This window comes from Macaca mulatta, chromosome 10, assembly GCF_049350105.2.
Source record: "Macaca mulatta isolate MMU2019108-1 chromosome 10, T2T-MMU8v2.0, whole genome shotgun sequence".
NCBI lineage: Eukaryota > Metazoa > Chordata > Mammalia > Primates > Cercopithecidae > Macaca > Macaca mulatta.
Window position 1 is genome coordinate 84,564,243 of NC_133415.1, and position 16,360 is coordinate 84,580,602.

The 16,360-nt window shown below is 43.8% G+C and overlaps 1 protein-coding gene and 1 long non-coding RNA gene across 12 annotated transcripts in view; one reads left to right on the forward strand and one right to left on the reverse strand.

Moving 5' to 3' along the window:
• The first annotated feature begins 795 nt into the window (after positions 1-795).
• Positions 796-16,360, forward strand: part of TPX2 (TPX2 microtubule nucleation factor) — a 61,913-nt gene continuing 46,348 nt past the window's right edge. For 2 of the 11 annotated variants that reach the window (XM_077951412.1, XM_077951416.1), the window contains exons 1-3: positions 1,120-1,224; positions 4,099-4,205; positions 6,423-6,547. The gene's annotated coding sequence lies outside the window, so the exon portion shown is untranslated. Of the gene's footprint in view, positions 1,499-1,529; positions 1,646-4,098; positions 4,206-6,422; positions 6,548-16,360 lie in introns of all 11 variants that reach the window. The other 9 variants (XM_015149283.3, XM_077951415.1, XM_077951411.1 and 6 more) reach the window with 8 other exon arrangements.
• LOC144332057 (uncharacterized) overlaps positions 1,282-16,360 on the reverse strand; it is a 78,450-nt gene continuing 63,371 nt past the window's right edge. The window contains exon 6 of the long non-coding RNA XR_013399775.1: positions 1,282-1,456. This is a non-coding gene — a long non-coding RNA (uncharacterized LOC144332057). The remainder of the gene's footprint in view (positions 1,457-16,360) is intronic.

Here is a 16,360-nt window from a genome sequence, read left to right on the forward strand (position 1 = left end):
GTGCAATCTTGGCTCACTGCAACCTCCACCTCCCGGGTTCAAGTGATTCTCCTGCCTCAGCCTCCCAAGTAGCTGTGATTACAGGCCCGCGCCAGCACGCCCAGCTAATTTTTGTATTTTTAGTAGAGATGGGGGTTTCAACATTTTGGCCAGGCTGGTCTTGAACTCGTCGCCTCAAATGATCTGCGTATCTCGGCCTCCCAAAGTGCTGGGATTACATGCGTGAGCCACCGCGCCCAGCCTAGAGCTAAAGTTTTGAATCTTTAGCTTTTGCTGGTATTATGAAGGGGGTTGTTTTGTTGTGCTTGTTGCTTCTATTTTCTAATTGATTAAAAAAAATTAAGATGGTGGGGGTGGTCTCGTTATGATATCTACGCTGTTCTGGAACTCTTGGTCTCATAGATCCTTCTGCTTTAGCCTCCTGAGTAGCTGGGATTACAGGTGAGGGCCACGAAGCCTGGCCTCTAATTAATTATCGGTGATGTATAAAAAGAACAGACCTTCTTCATTCGAATCCCGTCTTCTCCATCTATTATATGATTTTGGACATGTTTGTTCAACTTCTCCGAGCCTTTGTTTTCTTTTTACCACATGGGGATCATAAAGCCGGAATGCAGTTGGGAATAAAACCGGATAAAGCACCCAACGAACAAGATCAGGGCAGGGCCTGGGTAAAAGGTTTGAGAAGACACTTGCACGGTTGGGAAGGACGCTACGGGCGAGTCTATGTTGCTTGCAGGAGACTCCACGTTAAGACGAGTGAACTCCTCTGAACCTTCAAGGGATAATGCACAACCATAACAAGAATAATTTTTAAAAATAAAGTTTTATTCCCTGAAAGCCTGGGGATGTCCAGGATGCGCGCCATTCTGTGATCTAAGTCGACTTTCCACCTCTTCAGTTGGTACCACCTTTCCCAAAGAGTTTGGAGCAGAGCACTCCGGTCTTCGTAGTAATTTACTCCTAAGGGCTGGTCCAGTGGACTCACGCAGGCGCAGGAGACTACACTTCCCGGGAACTCCCGGCCTCGTTGTTCGCTGGTACCGCCTTCTGACTTCCGGTATTGCTGCTCTCTGTAGGGCCAATCGGGAGCCTGGAATTGCTTTCCTGGAGCTCTGATTGGTGCATTCGACTAGGCTGCCTGGGTTCAAAATTTCAACGATACTGAATGAGTCCCGCGGCGGGTTGGCTGGCGCTTCGTTGTCAGAACTGAGGAGAGGCTAGGTGAGCCGCGGGAAGAAAAGAGGGAGCAGCTGGGGCGCGGGTGTCCCTCCTCCCGGAGTTTGGAATGGCTGAAGTTCACCTTCCAGCTCCTAGCGCAGTTCGCGCGGGTAGGCCTGGCTTCTGAGGCGGTTGCGGTGCTCGGTCGCCGCCTAGGCGGGGCAGGGTGCGAGCGGGGGCTTCGGGCCACCCTTCTCTTGGCGACAGGATTTTGCTCTGAAGTCCGTCCGGGAAACTGGGGGGAAAAGGAGTTGCGGGAGGCTATCGTCTAATAAAGGTAACGATAATTATTATTACCATGCTAACAGGTTATAAACATTGACTGAACTAAGTACCCTGCGTGCCCGTTCTCATCTAATTTCCTGGCCAAGCCAATGTAGTTGGTGCTATTCTTGGTCCCTCTTGACGGAAACGGAGGAAGGAGGTAGGAGGAGGAAACTGTGGGCCAGAATCTAGATAAATTTCGAGAAATGGGTGATACAGTAGCCCTGCCCTCAGGAAGTGTGGCGTTTGATGGAGGAAAACAGAGGTAGTCACAAATAAGGACATTTCAAAACTGTTATCTAAAACAGAAAGATGATTAGATGGTGTGAGAACATAATTGAGGGAGAGTTTAAGTCCATTTGGAGTTGTCTTCTATTTGGGATTTAAAATTCATTATATGTTATCCATATTTGTCCAGCTCTCTCTTTTTGTATGGAATCACCAGATATTATTCCCTTTCTCATTTCCTTTCTCAACATTTATAGATTGGAGGGGGGAAGGAAAACCAAACCAGGTTATAATATTGTAGAATTGGTTTACCCCCTATTTTCTTGACATATAACGTCTTGTTTTCCACATATAATTTTCTGGTAGTTCAGTAACATGGACTTCCCCAAATCAGGCCTACTTAGGATAGAAAAGGATTTTTGACTCCTAGATTTTGCTTTAAGACCAGCTCTTGGTTTACTCCCTGGTTCACCCTTACCTTTTCTTGACATCCTATGGCCTCTCTTTGAATTTCTCTCACTCATCAAATGTTGTCAAAAATAGGACTATAAGGATGTTCTTGTATTGTGGCCTTAGTGTATTACACCACCCCCATGTCAGACTTAAGTCCGTCCCCCTGGTTGGATGGATGAGTCAGTTCAGTATTAAGCTGGCATTCTTGGATCAAAATTATGTGGCTCTCAGCTAACTCGGCCATTTAGTTGTCCTTTGAGGGTACTGCGTGCTCAGATTGGCATGAGATATGGGTATACAGATGTGTGATGAACTCAAAGGTTTTTTGGTGTGTTTGGGGACAAAAACATGGTTTGAAATTGGCAAGTGAGAATCAGAACAAGACAGGACACCATCTGAGTGCTCTACTGTTTTGTATTCTAAGTGTCCGGACAATTTAGAGGTGAGGGAGATCAAGAGCCAGTTTGTGTTTCTGTGCTTCACAAAGCCACCCTTGCCTAATTCTTGATAAGCAAGAGTTTGGTTAGACAGGGACTGAAACAATCCTGGTACATAGGAATCACCCACTAAATACCTGTTGAATTGACTAGGCAGGAAGGCACTATCTGAATTGACTACAAAATTGCGGGTATGAAAAACTGGATTGTACTCAACTAGGTTGGTAATTTTGTTTAGACTTTCAAATTAGCTGAATAGGGTTTATCTGGCTAACCTTATGCTTAAATCTGTGTATTTCAACCTTGATAAAATTAATTTATTGCAGTTAAGATTGTCCAGGATTATGTGAGAGAGTCCTTCATTTCTTGTTTAGGTACCAGATTTTCAGAGTTCGTCTACATCTGTTGGTTAATTTTCCTTCAGCTTTTTCTGGGTCTCTTCCCTAATTCTTTTTTTTTTTTTTTTTTTTTTTTTGAGACGGAGTCTCGCTGTGTGACCCAGGCTGGAGTGCAGTGGCACGATCTCGGCTCACTGCAAGCTCCGCCTCCCGGGTTTACGCCATTCTCCTGCCTCAGCCTCCCGAGTAGCTGGGACTACAGGCGCCCGCCACCACGCCCGGCTAGTTTTTTGTATTTTTTAGTAGAGACGGGGTTTCACCATGTTAGCCAGGATGGTCTCGATCTCCTGACTTCGTGATCCACCCGCCTCGGCCTCCCAAAGTACTGGGATTACAGGCTTGAGCCACCGCGCCCGGCCTATCTTCCCTAATTCTCTTTGAATTCCTGGGAGAAAGAGGAGGGAGAGTTAAATGCCCTTTGACATACTTAATTTTCTTTGCTATGAGTAAAGTTAGGAAGCAAAATTGACTATATATAGAGTTTTTTTTTTGAGATTTCAGCTCACTGCAACTTCTGCCTCCCCTGTTTAAGCAATTTTCCTACCTCAGCCTCTCGAATAGTTGGGATTATAGGGACCTGTCACCACACCTGGCTAATTTTTGTGTTTTGTTTTTTGTTTTTTTTTTTGAGATGGTGTCTCACTCTGTTGCCTAGGCTGGAGTGCGATGGTGTGGTCTTGGTTCACTGCAACCACTGTCTCCCAGGTTCAAGCAATTCTCCTGCCTCAGCCTCTCAAGTAGCTGGAACTACAGGCACGTGCCACCACACCCGGCTAATTTTTTTGTATGTTTAGTAGAGACGGGGTTTCACTGTGTTAGCCAGGATGGTCTTGATCTCCTGCCTGCCTTGGCCTCCCAAAGTGCTAGGATTACAGGCGTGAGCCACCGCGCCCAGCCTAATTTTTGTATTTTTAGTAGAGATGGGGTTTCACCATGTTGGCCAGGCTGGTCTTGAACCCCTGACCTAAAGTGATCCACCTGACTTGGCCTTCCAAAGTGCTGGGATTATAGGTGTGAGCCACTGCTCCCGGCCTGTTAACCCTTTTTTTACTACAGAGAACTTGGAACCTGTTTCATTACTTTTCTACTTCTTCCAGGTTCTTGATACATATTTGCCAGACTTCAAGATTTAAGAAAAGGGGTGAAAGAGAAGATTGCAACTTTCAGTCAGGCCTGTAGGCCTGATAGACTGATTAAACCACAGGTAAGGCAGTGACCATAGGAAGAAGGAACATTAATATATCAACTTCATAAGTGTTTAAATGACTTTAATTTTATAAAGTAACACATATTTTGGAAGGAAATTTATTTATTACGAAAAGCAAAAAGAAAATAAAATCACCCACTATCCCACCTCTCAGATAAACCGTGGTTAGCATTTTGATAGATTTCTTTATAATTTTTTTCTGTGTCTGTATAGTCATCCCTTGATATCCATGGGGAATTGGTTCTAGGACCTTCCCAGGATATCAAAATTCTCATACGCGGCTGGGTATGGTGGCTCATGCCTGTAATCCCAACACTTTGGGAGGCTGAGGCGGGCGGATCACCTGAGGTCAAGAGTTTGAGACTGGTTGGCCACATGGCAAAATCCTATCTCTACTAAAAATACAAAAATTAGCTGGGTGTGGTGGTGCGCGCCTGTAATCTCACCTACTTGGGAGACTGAGGCAGGAGAATCCCCTGAACCTGGGAGGCAGAGGCTGCAGTGAGCCAAGATCTCGTCACTGCACCCCAGCCTGGGCAACAGAGCAAGACTCTTGTCTCAAAACAAACAAAACAAAATTGTCAGATGCTCAAGCCCTGGTACAAAATGATGTGTAGTATTTGCATATAGCTTATGTACATACTCCCATATACTTTAAATTATCTCTAGATTACTTATAATACCTAATACAATGTTAATACTATGTAAATAGTTGTTATACTGTATTGTTTAGGGAATAATGACAAGAAAAAATGTCTAGGCTGGGCACAGTGGCTCAGGCCTGTAATCCCACCACTTTGGGAGGCTTAAGTAGGAGGATTGCTTGAGGCCAGGAGTTTGAGACTAGTCTGGGCAACATGGTGGCATCCTGTCTCTACAAAAAAAAAAAACATAAAAAAATTTAGCTAGGGCCGGGCGCGGTGGCTCAAGCCTGTAGCCCCAGCACTTTGGGAGGCCGAGACGGGCGGATCACGAGGTCAGGAGGTCGAAACCATCCTGGCTAACATGGTGAAACCCCGTCTCTACTAAAAAATACAAAAAAATAGCCGGGCGAGGTGGCGGGCGCCTGTAGTCCCAGCTACTCCGGAGGCTGAGGCAGGAGAATGGCATAAACCCGGGAGGCGGAGCTTGCAGTGAGCTGAGATCCGGCCACTGCACTCCAGCCTGGGTGACAGAGCGAGACTCCGTCTCAAAAAAAAAAAAAAAAAAAAAAAATTTAGCTAGGCATGGTGGCACCTACTTGTAGTCCCAGCTACTTGGGGGGCCGAGGTGGAGGGTCACTTAAGCCAAGAAGTTTGAGGTTACAGTGAGCTGAGGGCGCCACCGCACTCCAGCCTGGGTGGCAGAACGAGACCCTGTCTCCAAAAAAAGTCTACATGTGCAGTACAGATGCAGTTTTTTTTTTTTTTTGAGACGGAGTTTCGCTCTTGTTGCCCAGGCTGGAGTGCAATGGCATGATCTTAGCTCACCACAACCTCCACCTCCCAGGTTCAAGCGACTCTCCAGTCTCAGCCTCCCAAGTAGCTGGGATTACAGGCATGTGCCACCACACCCAGCTAATTTTGTATTTTTAATAGAGATAGGGTTTCTCCAGGTTGGTTAGGCTGGTCTCCAACCCCCGACTTCAGGTTATCCGCCCACCTCTGCCTCCCAAAGTGCTGGGATTACAGGCGTGAGCCACCATGCCCGGCTTTGCAGTTTTTTTTTTCCCCAAATATTTTTGATCTGCAGTTGATTGAATCCACAGACATGGAAACCATAGATACAGAGAGCCCACTGTCTTTAATTTTTTTAAAAAATCATACACTAAAATCTTTTGTTAATTTTTTCAACTTTTTTTTTGAGTCGGAGTCTTACTCTGTCTCCCAGGTTGGAGTGCAGTGGCGCGATGTCTGGCTCAAGGCAACCTCTGCCTCCCGGGTTCAAGCAATTCTCCTGCTTCAGCCTCCCGAGTAACTGGGATTACAGGCATCCGCCACCTTGCCCAGCTATTTTTGTGTTTTTGATAGAGACACGGTTTCACCATATTGGCCAGGCTGGTCTCAAACTCCTGACCTCGTGATCCGCCTGCCTTGGCCTTCCAAAGTGCTGGGATTACAGGCTTGAGCCACTGCGCCGGGCCCCTAAGTTTTTTGACTTAATAATCAGGCTATGAATATTTTCCCGTGTCATTAATAAATTTTCTTCTCTTTTCTTTTTTTTTTTTTGAGACAGGGTCTTGCTTTGTCACCCAGGCTGGAGTGTGCACTTCAGTGGCGTGATCACAGCTCACTACAGCCTCCATCTCCTGGGCTCAGGTGATCTTCCTGCCTCAGCCTCTCGAGTTGCTGAAACTACAGGTGCATGCCACTATACCTGGCCAAATTTTTCTGCAACATAATTTTTTTTTTTTCTTTTTTGAGATGGAGTCTCTCATTGTCACCCAGGCTGGAGTGCAGTGGCACGATCCCGGCTCACTGCAACCTCTGCCTCCCGGGTTTAAGCAATTCTCCTGCCTCAGCCTCCCGAGTAGCTGAGATTACAGGTGCCCGCCACCACACCCAGCTAATTTTTTGTATTTTTGGTAGAGATGGGGTTTCACCATTTTAGCCAGAATGGTCTCCCATCTCCTCACCTTGTGATCTGCCTGCCTCGGCCTCCCAAAGTGCTGCGATTACAGGCGGGAGCGACCGCGCCCGGCTCTGCAACATAATTTTAATGGCTATATGGTATTCCATTATTTGGTTCTTTATATTATTTTACCCAGTGAAATTGCTGGTCTAAAAGAATGTGTATTTTTGCCCGGGCGTGGTGGCTCACGCCTGTAATCCCAGCACTTTCAGAGGCTGAGGCGGGCAGATCACCTGAGGTCAGGAATTCAAGACCAGCCTGGCTAACATGGTGAAACCCTGTCTTTAGTAAAAATACACAAATTAGCCAGGCATGATGGTGAGTACCTGTAATCCCACTTACTTGGGAGGCTGAGGCAGAAGAATCACTTGAACCTGGAAGGTGGAGGTTGCAGTGAGCCGAGATCGCGCCATTGCACTACTGCAGCCTAGGCAACAGAGCGACGAGACTTATCTCAAAAAACAAACAAACAAACAAAAACAGAAACAAAAAACATTTTTAAAACTTTTGACATGTAACACCAAATTGCCTTATAGGAAGATTATGCTGATTTACCTGAAACAGTATATATTCACATAGGCATAAATGTATAATTTAAAATAGGTGATATATTTGCATGGTGCAAAAATCAAAAGAATACAAAAAGCTTCATGGTTTAAACTCTTCTTCCAACCTTGTAACTTTCTTCTTCATTCTCCATAGGTAAACACTTTTTTTTTTTTGGAGACAGTCTCACTCTGTCGACCAGGCTGGAATACAGTGGCACAATCTCAGCTTACTGCAACCTCTGCCTCCCTGGTTCAAGTGATTCTCCTGCCTCAGCCTCCCGAGTAGCTAGGATTACCGGTGTGTCACCACACCTGGCTAATTTTTGTATTTTTAGTAGAGATGGGGTTTTTCCATGTTGGCCAGGCTGATCTTGAACTCCTGACCTCAGGTGATCCACCTGCCTCGGCCTCCCAAAGTGCTGGGATTACAGGCATAAGCCATCTAATAAATACTTTTATTAGGTTCTTGGGTTTGGGTGTTTGTGTGTATTCCCCAAACCAGATACCTTTTGAAGGGTATAAATCTCTATAAAATGAAATGACTACCATTTGACTAGGATTGTAATCTGCAGCCCCACTGTCAACCATTACACACTTTTTCAGCTTCATACTATTGGAATATCAGATCACTTTGTGATTCTGCTAAGATTTCCTTTTAGTATTTTACAAAGCTCTGTGTCATTATTTGTCCTAGTAATAAACAGCATCACTGATTTCTATCTAGGTCCTATTAGTCATAGGTGGTTTGTTGAGTTCTGTGGATAAATTAAAGCAAAACTGAGTTTGTAACCCTTAAAAAAGGGCAGTATGAAACATACAAGTTTGGGAGAGAAATGATAGGAAATATATTTGCTTGAAGTTTCTGGACAGTGATGAATTAGAACAAGTGTCCATGTGTCCTGTGCTGACTTCTGAGTGTTGGACAGTGAGGGATTGTCATTGGATTTTAAATTGACCCAATTTTGGAAGCTTCATAGATCTGTTTCTGTAAACAGATCCAATTTCAACATAGAAGTTAGCAAACATAAATGTGGAAACACAAAGTCCATTAAACTTCCTTCAGACTTAGTTTGTGACTTTGATTAACAGTTAAAAATTGCATGCTGGATTATGTTGCCATTTACTGACTGCTGCTAATCCCTTATATACAAGAAAAAAAATGTATGTGTTTTCTCCCTGGGTAAGATGAAAATAACTCCACTCTATTTTACTTGTGGTAATGTAATAGGATCTCTTATCCCTTGTGAAAGTAGGAGAGGATGTCCCTGGAGAAATGGCACTGCCTGGGATGGGACCATCTTAACTAACTATACTTCTAATGAAGTCTTGTCTTATTCTGTTTATTCTATTACATTACCAGTTTAACTCATGACTTTCTCTTTAATAGAAATAGGCAAGTCATATCTCACTGGCTGGATAGCAAGGTGTTTGAGAGCATCTGTCACACCAAAGTCTTTGTTTCGCTTAGGAGCTGGTAGTCCACTATTTTACCCTGCTTAGAATGCACGCTCTTGCAGCTTTCCCCCACCCGGTCTGAACCTGCACCTTTTGATTTATAGAGCTTGTCAAGACTAGTTATTTTTGGTTTGAGAGTGAAGAAAGATGGGAGGCAATGGGAGGTTAATTTCAGATGAATGTGGGAACAGGTTACATTGCTTTGTCTGCAGTCTTCCTAATTTGTATTTGTCTTCCCCTTCCATTTATCTCTTACCCTAGAAAAAGTCAACATTCGTTCTTAGCTTGTAGAACTCTGCAGGTTTGTCAGCGTCTTTTTAGTATTACTTACATCAGAAAACCTCTGATCCTCTTCTATCCTGTTGTCCTTCTCTGCACTTCCAGAGTGCTCTCTGTTTATGCCCTCTTGCAGCAAGGATAGCCCTATATTGTAATCGTTTGCATTCCCCCATTCAACTGTGTGTTCTTGGAGGGAAGATTTTTTTGTTGTTGTTGTTTGAGAGGGAGTCTCACTGTGTCCCAGGCTGGAGTGCAGTGGTGCAATCTCGGCTCACTGCAACCTCAGCCTCCCGAGTAGCTGGGATTAAAGGCACGTCTCCACCACGCCCGGCTAATTTACTCTACTAAAGTAGAAACGGGTTTTACCTTGTTGGCCTGACCTCGAATTCCTGACCTCGTGATCCACTCGCCCTGGCCTCCCAAAGTACTGGGGTTACAGGCCTAAGCCACTGTGCTCGGCCAAGAGATTTTATAGTTATATCTCTGTCTGTCTATCTATCTATCTATCATCTATCTATCTATCTATCTATCTATCTGTCTGTCTGTCTGTCTGTCTATCTATCTATCTATCTATCCTTTTAGTCTTCGCTTTTTGGAAACAAAAATGGGCTATAAGACGTGATGGATGACATTGAATAGGCAGTTTTTAGAGGAACCTAATTGGTTCATAGCATACAGGATAGGCTTTTTCCTTGGGTCTTTGTAGGAATATTGGTCATTAATTGGTCATTAATATTGGTCATACAACAGAGTATTTCTAGTTTTGCAAGAATCTGAAACTGTGATAGATTCAGATAATTTTGAAATGTGAAGCTAATTCTTTTGCTTGGCAGCTTGATTTGTTTGGGGGAATGTGGTTGACGCATGTGCTTTTTTTTTTTTTTTTTTTTTTGTGAGACCTGTTGACAGAAATTCAATCTTGATTAAGGGGCGCAGGAAGGCATCCAGTTCCCACTATGCCTGGGGCTCTGTCATTTAAACAGCTGCCTTTGGCTCTGGCCTGTTCCATTTCCTACTAGGCCCTGTGGACTTTAATTTTGATAAGTTTCACATCCTAATATTTATTATTTCTGGGGGAGGTAGTGTCGTGAAACCGAAATGACCCAGTAGTTAACTTTTGGTTTTCTTGATGTACTTGTGCTGTCAGCCTTCATTGAAGAGTCAGACTTCTCAATGGATATGTATTTATTTATTCTCTTTTTCCAGAGAGAGGGGATGGTCTCCTGAGTTGGCCATTCTAGACCAAAATATAGCTTAAAAGAAGCTTTTTTAAAAAATGGATCATGTTAGGAAAATAATATTTTGTTTTTAAAATTTCACCTAAAGATTAAGTGTACTTAGGTTTGCACCCCTCGCTTTTTGTCCACCACTAATCAAATGTAGTCTTAGACCTCAGAGGACACCTTTCTTCTGCTGCTTGAACCCTCTTCATAGTCTCTTTACTCTAGAATATCACTGAGGTTTTATCTAACCTCCATCTTATATAGAGGAAAAACTTTATATGCAAAAGTACACTTAAAAAAAAAGGAATAAAGGGATTTTAAAAAAAATTTTATGGGAATATTCAGATCAGAGCTTTCCAATTAAATTTAGAACAAGATTTGTAATTTGCTCAAGTTTTCTTTATGAGCGTTTCAGGGATGCTTAGGTTTCGAAAAGAGCAGAATTTGTCTTTGTTGAACAGGATCATACGATTTGTTTTCATTCCTCCTTTTTGAAGCAATGTTTATAGGAAAACTTGTGCATTAGAGAGACCCCAGATTTTGGAATCCTACAGACCTGCTCTTTTAAAACTCGACACTGCTATGTATTAGTTTGGTGATCTTGGAATAGCGTAACTTCTCTGAGCTTGTTTCCTTGTTCATAAAATGGTGATGGTAGCATCTATTTATAAAGACATCGATCTATCATTTATATTATTAATACAGTTTAAATGAGATGATTTATGTGAAGTGTCTGGCAAGGTGCCTGGCCTACAGCAGACAGTATTTGGAAGTTACTGTCTCTTGCTCCATGACATTTGTTATTTATCTATTTAAATGTCCATTTTTAAATACATTTGAGAGGCAGTGGATAAGAACACCACCTTCGGGGTCTATTCCGTTTGGAATCCTGGCTTTACTGCTTCTTAGCTGCATGACTGCGAATAAGTAGTAAATCTCTGTGCCTAAAGTCCCTCATTATAGAATGAAGATGATAATAGTACCTACTTTATAGGATTATTGTGAGGCTTTAGTGAGTTAATACATTTAAGATACTGTCATCAGTGTCTGGCATGTTGTAAGTGCTTATTAAGTAATAGCTGTTGGCCAGGCGTGGTGGCTTACGCCTGTAATCCCAGCACTTTGGGAGGCTGAGGTGGGTGGATCACTTGAGGTCAGGAGTTCAAGATCAGCCTGGCCAAGTTGGTGAAACCCCGTCTCTACTAAAAATACAAAAAGTTAGTTGGGCGTGGTGGCGGGTGCCTGTAATCCCAGCTACTCAGGAGGCTGAGGCAGGAGAATCACATGAACCCGGGAGGCAGAGGTTGAAGTGAGCCGAGATTGTGCCACTGCACTCCAGCCTGGGCAACAAGAGTGAAACTCTGTCTCAAAAAAAGAAAAAAGTTAATAGCTGTTTTTATTTTTAACTTTTTCAAATTTATATACCCTTTTATTAAGTCAATGCCCCAGGAATCATTTTTAGTTCTATATAGAAATATTGTTTATTTATTTTTAATTTTTTTAATTAATTTTTTTGAGACGGAGTCTCACTTCATCGCCAGGCTGGAGTACAATGGCACGATCTTGCCTCACTGGAACCTCTGCCTCCCGAGTTCAAGCAATTCTCCTGCCTCAGGCTCCCAAGTAGCTGGGACTACAGGCACACACCATGACGCCCAGCTAATATTTGTATTTTTAGTAGAGACGGGTTTTCACCACGTTGGCCAGGATGCTTTCGATTTTTTGATCTTGTGATCTGCCTGCCTTGGCCTCCCAAAGTGCTGGGATTACAGGCGTGAGCCACCGTGCCCGGCTATTTATTTATTTATTTATTTTTGAGACGGAGTCTCACTCTACCGCCCAGGCTAGAGTGCAGTGGCATGATCTCGGCTCACTGCGACCTCTGCCTCCTGCATTCAAGCGATTCTCCTGCCTCAGCCTCCCAAGTAGCTGGGATTACAGGCATGTGCCACCACACTCAGATAATTTTTGTATTTTTAGTAGAAAGATGGGGTTTCACCATGTTGGCCAGGCTGATAGTTCTATATAGAAATATTAGAAAGAGAATATGTAACTTTGGATAAGTTAATAGTCAATTTATAGGCCACGTAAATGGGAAGGATTATTTCCTCAAATCAAGAGATTAGACAATTTTTGCTTGATTGTCACGAATATTTAATAAAAATTCCAGAAAGCTCAGTTTCTTTTGGGATGCAAACATAGATCTAGGGAAATAAATACTGCTTATTTTGTTGTTGTTGTTGTTGTCTTTTAAGAGACAGAGTCTCACTCTGTTGCTCAGGCTGGAGTGCAGTGGTGCAATCATGGGTCACTGTGGCCTCGAACTCCTGGACTCAAATGATCCTCCCACCTCAGCCTCCTGACTAGCTGGGACTACAGACACACACCACCATGCCCAGCTACTTAGGAGGTTGAGGAGGGAGGATCCTTTGGGCCCAGGAGTTCGAGTCTAGTCTGAGCAACATAGCAAGATCCTAGGTCTTTAAAAAACAGAGATGAAGCCGGGCGCGGTGGCTCAAGCCTGTAATCCCAGCACTTTGGGAGGCCGAGACGGGCGGATCACGAGGTCAGGAGATCGAGACCATCCTGGCTAACATGGTGAAACCCCGTCTCTATTAAGAAATACAAAAAAAACTAGCCGGGCAAGGTGGCGGGCGCCTGTAGTCCCAGCTACTCGGGAGGCTGAGGCCGGAGAATGGCGTGAACCCGGGAGGCGGAGCTTGCAGTGAGCTGAGATCCGGCCACTGCACTCCAGCCTGGGTGACAGAGTGAGACTCCGTCTCAAAAAAAACAAAACAAAACAAAACAAAAAAAAAACAGAGATGAAAAAAAAAGAAAAAAGGATGTGAAGGGCTAAATTTGAACACTTTCCAGGTAGTTTTCAGCATCATGCTTTGGTGGAATCATGGTTTTGTGGCTAAGTGGGGTTGCTGCATATTACATTCCTGCCTCTTCCTTCCCCCAGCCTTAGTTGTCTTCATTATATTCATGCCTGGGAAGTGTTCCCAGTGACCTGAGTTAGGCATTAAGATCATGGGAATCCAAGATTTTCCCATGTCTTCTAGCATATTTGTTCACAAGAAAAGGAAAATTTCCTCCTTGCAGCAAGGCGTTTTTAAAACAGTCAGTCACTGTGGAATCTTTCACTAAAAAATCCTTTGAATAGAAATGTGGTCAAGGAGAGGAAAGGTATCAGCAGTGATACTACCTTACGATAGTGTATTTCATAGCACTTGAAGTACCTTCTTATTTGTTTATGGTAAGATGGTAGGCAGAGAGTTAGTGATTTGCCTATTGTAACATATATGTGGTAAATGCCAGAGAGGGCATTCTGGACTTCTGTTAGTTGGGATTGCTTTTGACTACAGTTGACAGAAAATGTGACTATAATGGTTTATACAAAAAATATTATTTTCTGAGATGAAGTCTTACTCTTGTCACCCAGGCTGGAGTGCAATGGAGTGATCTCAGCTCACTGCAACCTTCGCCTCCTGGGTTCAAGCGATTCTCCTGCCTCAGCCTCCTGAGTAGCTGGGATTACAGGCACCTGCCACCACACCCGGCTAATTTTTGTATTTTTGGTAGAGACAGGGTTTCACTATGTTGGCGAGGCTCATCTCGAACTCCTGATCTCAGGTGATCCGCCTGCCCTTGGCCTCCCAAAGTGCTGGGATTACAGGCGTGAGCCACTGTGCCTGGCCTATTTTTTTAATATAAGAAATCTGTTTAGCAGGTCATGGAAAATTGAAAAAAACACCAGACATCTGGAATAGTGTAGCATTATAGGTTTATTTATTTATTATTTATTTATTTATTTTTGAGCCAGAGTTTCGCTCTTGTCGCCCAGGCTGCAGTGCAGTGCTCACTGCAACCTCCGCTGCCTGCGTTCAAGGGATTCTTATGCCTCAGCCTCCCGAGTGGCTGGGGTTACAGGTACCTGCTACCACGCCCAGCTAATTTTTGTATCTTTAGTAGAGACAGGGTTTCACCTTGTTGGCCAGTCTGGTCTCTGAACTCCTGACCTCAGGAGATCCACCTGCATAGGCCTCCCAAAGTGTTGGGATTATAGGCGTGAGCCACCGTGCCTGGCCTATTTTTTTTTCCCCCAGCCTATTTATTTTTTTTAATAACAGCTTTTTGTCTGTTTTTTTAAATGAGCATTCATTTGTATAATAAGGGTTTAAAGAAAGGTGTTAATTAACCTTGTTTTTGTTTTTTTGTTTTTTTTTGAGACAGAGCGTCGCCCTGTCACCCAGGCTGGAGTGTAGTGGCATGATCTTGGCTCACTGCAGCCTCGGCCCTCCCAGGTTCAAGAGATTCTCCTGTTTCAACCTCCCAAGTAGCTGGGATTACAGGCATGTGCCACCATGCCCGGCTAATTTTTTTGTGTTTTTAGTAGAGATGGGTTTCACCATGTTGGCCAGGCTGGTCTCAAACTCCTGACCTCAGGTGATCCATCCGCCCTGGCCTCTCAAACTGCTGGGATTACAGGCGTGAGCCACTGCGCCCCACTAGAAAGGCATTAATTTAAATAAACATTTATTCAGGTGATTACTGGCATCTACCTCCCTTCTAAGATACAGATACTTTTGAGTACATGTTGTTCCCTGGATAAAAACAAATGGCTGGCCAGGCACAGTGGCCCACACTTGGGAGGCTGAGGCGGGTGGATCATTTGAGGTCAGGAGTTTGAGACCAGCCTGGCCAACATGGTGAAATCCTGTCTCTACTAAAAACAAAAAATTAGCCAGCTGTGGCTGTGAGTGCCTGTAATTCCAGCTACTCGGGAGACTGAGGCAGGAGAATTGCTTGAACCTGGAAGGCAAAAGTTGTGGTGAGCCAGGATCATGCCACTGCACTCCAGCCTGGGCAACAGAGTGAGACAACGTCTCAAAAAAAAAAAAAAAAAAAAGACAAATGGCTCATTGGGATTCATCGGCAAATTATTGGCCAGTGAGTGTGGCCTTTAGGCTATTTATCAGATTACTTTCAGCTATTTTATTTTATTTTATTTTTTTTTTTTTTTGAGACGGAGTCTCGCTCTGTCGCCCAGGCTGGAGTGCAGTGGCCGGATCTCAGCTCACTACAAGCTCCGCCTCCCGGGTTTACCCCATTCTCCTGCCTCAGCCTCCCGAGTAGCTGGGACTACAGGCGCCGGCCACCTCGCCCGGCTGGTTTTTTGTACTTTTTTTTTAGTAGAGACGGGGTTTCACCGGGTTAGCCAGGATGGTCTAGACCTCCTGACCTCGTGATCCGCCCGTCTCAGCCTCCCAAAGTGCTGGGATTACAGGCTTGAGCCACCGCGCCCGGCCTCAGCTATTTTATTAATTGACTAGATTGGGCTTGAGTAGGAGCGGATTGTAAACCTACACAGGTTTCCACAGGATAGAGTGCAAAACTTCGTACGTAGGAGTAGGGAGGGGCCTGTTTAACTTGTTCCTTTATCCTTGCTTCTATTCCTATGCTGCATATTGTGCCTCTTATGTGTGTTTCAAAGTCGTCTTCTTTATACTCAGAAATAGTATTTTTTGAAAATATTTCTAAGAAAAGACAACTTATATTTGGCAAAACTGTGTTGAGCTCTTACCATGTATAATGCACTGTGTTAAGTACCTTGATGGATGGATGGATGGATGAGATATACACAAGTAAATAAAATCTATCTTTGTTTTTAGGAACTTTGAGTATACTGGGAGAGACATTTACACAGTTAACATAAAATTGTATGATAAGTGTTAGAGCGGAGATGTAAACAAAGCACGATTGGCTTTGGAGAGGCAACAATTTTGTATGATAGGTGGAAATTGGGAAAGAGTTCACAGAGATTTGAACTGGACTTTGAATGATGGATAAGCTGTTGGTTGGTAGGCATAAAAATTAGTGGTTTATTTTAGAAATTGGGTTATTTAGGGCAGAGAGAGAATAAATTGGGCTAGAGGAGGCTAGAAATGAGAAAATGGTAAATTGAGGGAAAATAATGACATGGTGAATGTAAAACACCTAGCACAGTGTAGATACTTATCAGACTTTGCCTCTT